The sequence below is a fragment of the Ascaphus truei genome, chromosome 5 (genome assembly GCF_040206685.1).
Source record: "Ascaphus truei isolate aAscTru1 chromosome 5, aAscTru1.hap1, whole genome shotgun sequence".
NCBI lineage: Eukaryota > Metazoa > Chordata > Amphibia > Anura > Ascaphidae > Ascaphus > Ascaphus truei.
This window is the reverse complement of record NC_134487.1, coordinates 111,918,965-111,924,894: the sequence shown is the minus strand read 5'-3', so window position 1 is coordinate 111,924,894 and position 5,930 is coordinate 111,918,965. Positions and strand designations below refer to the sequence as shown.

General features: G+C 47.4%; 1 long non-coding RNA gene across 1 annotated transcript; it reads left to right on the top strand.

Annotated features, from left to right (window-relative positions):
- The first annotated feature begins 1,066 nt into the window (after positions 1 to 1,066).
- Positions 1,067 to 4,496, top strand: LOC142494421 (uncharacterized). The gene is made up of 3 exons (XR_012801428.1): positions 1,067 to 1,122; positions 2,115 to 2,187; positions 4,295 to 4,496. It is a non-coding gene; the product is annotated as an uncharacterized LOC142494421 (long non-coding RNA).
- The last annotated feature ends 1,434 nt before the right edge of the window (positions 4,497 to 5,930 follow it).

The following is a 5,930-nucleotide window of genomic DNA, read 5'->3' as shown; positions in this document are numbered from 1 at the left end:
ATCTGAGGCCACCGGTTCATCCCCGCAGGTGTTACCCGTGGAACCTCCAGCCTGATACCTGTGAGATACCCGAGGATACCGCAGGTGGTCTCCAGAGGTCTCACGCAGAACCAAGGAACCAACCCTGAATGTAAAATAAATAAACCGGACCTATACATACATCCCCCCCCCCCCCCCCCCCCCAACACCTACAGTACAATAATGTGCCAAATAACTATTATCCAGATATGGATAATAGATTATTTGCCCATTATTAAACACATAAAACATGCATAAATCAAAACATGCATTTTTAATCTTAAAATCACCACAGTGCATGTTAAATTAAATCCAGCAGCCATTGCAAATATAAAAAACCAAACTGCAGCTCCACAAATGTCTATGAAATGTCACACAATTGCATTGAGTGTGTACATGATGCAATTAATCTGTGCATCATATAACACTATGCAAAATATATGTAACAATAAAATACAATATTAACAATGTCCCCTAACCAGCAATGCCATCATGAAAATCAATTATAAACTAAGCAACATCAATACAATTAGCATCAATCAATTAATCCATTTCCTGATACAATTACAATACAATTCAAATCAATTATACAATTCCCTATTCAATTCCTAAAGCCAAACCATTGCCAACACAATTCTAATTTCAAGTAGCCACCATCATTCTAATGTAAGTACCAGAAAGAAGCCATTACAATTAACCTTTAACTACATACAAATTACATTATTCACAACAATGACAAAATAAAGCTGATAAATAAACTAGCCATACATGAAAAGAACATAAACATTAGCAAACCAATCAATTATTATCCCTGTATGTCTATCCATATAGATATACATAAAATACAGGGGCAATAATACAGCATAAAATACAAAGCATTTCCATACAAAGTCACATAGAATACACCCATTCAGTGTCCGTGAATGTATGTATATACATATATACATTAACGGGCATTAAATGGGACTGAAAAAATAACACATGAATGAAAAATCATAAAAACCTGTAAAAGTAAAAATAATAAACTTTTCTTTTGTTTACTCACCATTAGATGCCTACTCACTGAAATCCAAGCGACCCGGAAGCACAGGAACCAATCCACAGGTAAGCCATAAAATAAAAAACCATAACAAATCCACGTGTGTGTCTTCTTTCTTGTTTGGGGTCTTCATCCATCTTCTTCCGTCTTCGTCCGTCTTCTTACGCCACACCCTTCTTCTCTTCTTAGGAGGGGAGATGTTCCCTCCTCGACGACTAGCTTCAAAATGAGGCGACATAGGCTTTTATAGGCCTATGACGTCACATTTTGGTCAAATGTTTCCCACGGTCCTGATTGGGCCGTGAAAAACATGTGATTTGGCCGATGAAAAAAAAAATGATGACGTCATTTAAAGGCAATGAAAGCATAGCAATGAAAGCATAGCCAATCAGAATGGCTTTGCTTCAACTGCCTTTAAGATGACATCATTAAAAGAAACATGGCCGGTCTCACATGGTACGGTAGCCAATCAGAGCGTGGGGAATACATCCCAACTCTGATTGGCTCTAGTACCATGTGACAGGCTTTCAAAGATGTCACATCCGTTCTCCCCCAAGCCTCTGTCACATGGTCTACAAGAGCCAATCAGAGATGGGGATGCAATTGTGTGACATTTCATATACATTTGTGGAGCTGCTGATTTGTTGGCTTATATTTGCAATAGATGCTGGATTTATTGTAACATGCACTGTGGTGATTTTAAGATTAAAAATTCATGTTTTGATTTATGCATGTTTCATGTGTTTCATAATGGGCAAATAATATATTATCCATATCTGGATAATAGTTATTTTGCACATTATTGTACTGAATGTGTTGGGGGGGGGGGGGGTGTATTGGCCCCAAGGGTATGTTGGTAGGCCTCCCTTGTGGGTAGTGGATGAGGGTGGTTAGGCCTCACGGGGTGGGGTTAGAGTGGGAGGGTATGTAGGCCTCTCGATTGGTGGGCAAGGGTTGGTTAACCCCTTAATGACTGTAGCGGTTAATAACCGCTATGGTGATTAAGGGGTTAGGGGATATTACATTGGCTATTGTGATTGTTGTGCATATTTTGCAGCACCGGAGGGGCATGGGCAGAATGAAGATGAGGATGAAGACGGCCTTCATCGTGGGTGCCTGTAAAACGTACAGTAAGTGTTAAATGTTTTGACTGTATTTATTGTAATTTATATGTATTTAAAATGGGCAAATGCATTATTATCCATATGTGGATAATAGTAATTTTGCCCATTACAGTACTGTATGTGTTAGGGGGCGGGGGGGATGTGTGTTGCAATTGTCCCCAATAAACATGATAATGTGCCTTAACCCCTTCATTGCCTTAGCGGCTATCCGCTATGGTAATGAAGCTGCATTAATGTATTTTTATTAATAGTGTGCGGGAGCAGGGGGTCCCCTGAGCTGAACCGCATTGATTTCTGCCTCAGAGACCCCCTGCTTCCCGGGTTACAGGCTCCGGTTTGGGGCATCGGATGCCAGTGTCGCCGCCATCTTTATAGAGCCCACGTCGCGTCTTGGACGCTATAAAGATGGCGGCGGCACTGGCACCCGATGCCCCATACCGGGGCCTGTAACTCGGGAAGCAGGGGGTCTCTGAGGCAGAAATCAATGCGGTTCAGCTCAGGGGACCCCCTGCTCCCGCACACTATTATTTAAAATACATTAATGCTGCTTCATTACCATAGCAGATAGCCGCTACGGTAATGAATTATTGTTTATTGTTATGTGCGTTTTAATACTAGTGTAGATGTGCAGGGGATCTCCTGAGCTGAACCGCATTGGTTTCAGGTCCGAGGACCCGCTACTTCAGGAGATACAGGCCCCTTTATGGGGTGCCGGTATCCCCTGCAGAATGTAAATAACCAGGTCACGTGACGCGGGAGCTTTAAACTGCAGGAGATACCGGCACCCCATAACGGGGCCTGTAACTCCTGAAGTAGGGGGTCCTCGGACCTGAAACCAATGCGGTTCTGCTTGGGAGACCCCCTGCTCATGTACACTATTATTAAAATGTTTTTATTTAGTGTACGATCGCCTGTAACAGTCTTGCATGGAGATAGCAAATCTCCATGCAAATGTTACATGCGGCTTTTTTTTCTATCAGCTAGCGAACGGAAAGGTTCAGAATGCTAGCAGGGGGAAAAAAGCAACACGTACGCTGTGGCTGTTTTGAGCTATTTTGAGCCCCCTATGTGATCTTGGAAGAATGCTTTATTCATGATTCCTGGAAACAAGAAAAGAAAAATGTACAGTAACATTAGGGTGCAAAATACTGTACGGTACTGCTGTCCAGTGCATGAGGCAAGGCCACAGGCACGGCATGTGTATTTGTGCATTATTTTACCCTCAAAGATAATGATGCATCCTGGTCCTTGTCTAGAGATGGCACCCCACACATGCATCTTCACTGGGTGCTTGGGACGCGGCTTCAGAGATAGGCATCCTTTTTTGTAGAATCCAAAACGGGCAAATCTCTCAAGTGCTACAGTTGTCTCGTCAGTAAAGATGACATCCTGGAAAGTCTCGCCACTTTCGATCCATGCCCGTGCCTCGTCCACTCTTTTTATTTTGTTGGAAAAATAAGTTAAAGACATCTACTGTACAGTATAGAAAACTAACAGTAAGGTATTGAAACAATACAGTATGGATAGTATTACATACAGTACAGTTGGCCAACCATATTGTACAGTAGACTAGGAGGGAGCCTAACATGAAAATAGAGGGCTAAACATGAAATCACAAGTCTGGAGACCAGTACCATGCAGCTTCTCGCGGAGGCACATAAACACGAGAAGGGATGGTTTCAACGGCAGCTGGAAGCACTGGTACGGGAAGCAGGGGCTAGCGGGCATGAGAGAACGCAAGGTCCTCAGGAGGTCCTACCGGTGGAGCACGACACGCAGCAATGTTACAGAAGGGTACGTCAGCGTCCATAAGGGAAGCCAGCCTGGCGGGGGGGAGCCTGCGAAAAAAGGGGGATGCAGCCTGTTGGCAGGGACTGCTTGGGTGTGGGCGGCCACACGTGTGTATATACATATTAAAAAAAAAAAAAATGGTCCGGCTGCAGTCTGAACAGCAGGCGAGCCGGGGTGGTGGACGGCACCAACCAACGGGGGGCAGGCTCCAGTTATTTACCCGCCAGAGCTTGGGTTGTCTCAAGGAATTAGGAGAGGGAGGCGAGGTTACTAATAATAATTGACAAACCTTCGGGGGGGGCAATCTCGTCTTCTTTTACAGGAAAAGCAGGAGCTGTCGGGACACGATCGACCTCGCCTCACGGTGCTGGATCGTTGTCCTCGACCCGTAAGCGTGCCAGCCGTCCCGTCAGATCATCAAAGGAAGGGAAGAAGAGAGCGCGTCCGGGGGCGGGTCCCGACAGGCGGTTCACATCGCCGCCGGGGACAAGGGCGTCGCAGGGTAAGCCCAAAAAGGCAGATGAAAACAGGGAAGTCGGTACCTCGCCAGGCATCGCCAGTTCTCCAGCGCCGCCATTGTCGGACGCGGGGGGGTCGAACGATGCCGAGGCGAGATTGGTAAACGCAGTAGTAAAGGGTGTCCAGGTGGCGTTATTGGCAGCAGGCTTAGGCAAGTCAAGCGAAGCGCAAGGGAGCATCAGTGGGGCCGGGGCAGCGTCAGTAGCAGCAACTCAGGGCCCTGTGCTGGTGGCTGGAGGGAGCGAAGGCCCCAAGGGGGGGCGTAGATAGCACAGCGCTGCCAGTCAGCCAGGAAGCGGCAGTAACCACAGTAGGGCCCGCGCAGGAGCAAGGGAAGGGCCAGGTGGCGGCGGTTGGAGTAGTAGGAGCAGGTTCCGCCACAAACATATTGTCGGGCCAAGGGGGGAGTGGGGCTGAAACCACACAGGCTGGGACTGGGGCAACAGCTAAACGATTGCCGGACCCGGCGTATGGAGACTCGTACACCGCAGTTTCGCGATCACTGGGGTCACATTTATCATCAGAGGTAAAAGCAGCTATTTGGGCAGGAGATTACGTTGATATATTGTCGCTACTTCCGGGGTATAACGAGGCAGTAGCTAAATCAGACAAGAAAGGGGAGGCGAAGAAAGAGGACGTCGAAAAACGGTTGTTCCCGCGCACTTTTACCAATTGGTCACAGGCTTTCGGGATATTGGCGGGCGTAGCGGGCGAGAAGGAGCCACAGTTATGCTCCGCATTATTTAAGTACCAGGACACAATCAGGAGAGCATTTCAAAAGCACGGGGGTATGCGCTGGTGGGGTTACGACGAGGATTTTAGACGGAGTATGGCGGCTAATAAAGGAGTGGTAACCTGGAATTGCAAAGACGTCAATCTATATTTGGAGCACATGGCAGGGGGAGAGGGGTCGTCCTTTCGCGGGGCTTACAGCCCCAGGGGCTCCTGGCGCGGGGGTTTTCAGGCTCGCGCAGCGGGGAAGGGTCGGGCTTCCAATAAGCAGGTGTGTTGGGGCTTTAACGACGCAAAGTGCAGATTCGACAATTGTCGATTCCAACATATCTGTGCTGGATGTGGGGGCCAGCATCCCAAGGTCAAATGCTTCAAAAGAGACAATAAGGGGTTTAGGTGAGCAGGACAGCAGGGTGGCCAGGATAGCGCGTACGCCAATTTCGGCCGAGGCAATGGCGCCGTGGCTGGAAAGATATCCCAATAAGAAGGCAGCCGGGTTATTGCGGGAGGGGTTCAGAGTGGGTTTCCGGATCCCTTTCCATAAGCAGGCGGGTTTAGGGGATAAAGAGGCCGGCGAGAAGAACTTAAAATCAGTCAGGCTGAATGGGGCGGTAGCAAGGGAAAAAATCAGAAAAGAGATTGAGTTGGGCAGTATGGCAGGCCCTTTCGGGTCGCCTCCCCTTAGCAACCTGAGGGTGTCACCATTG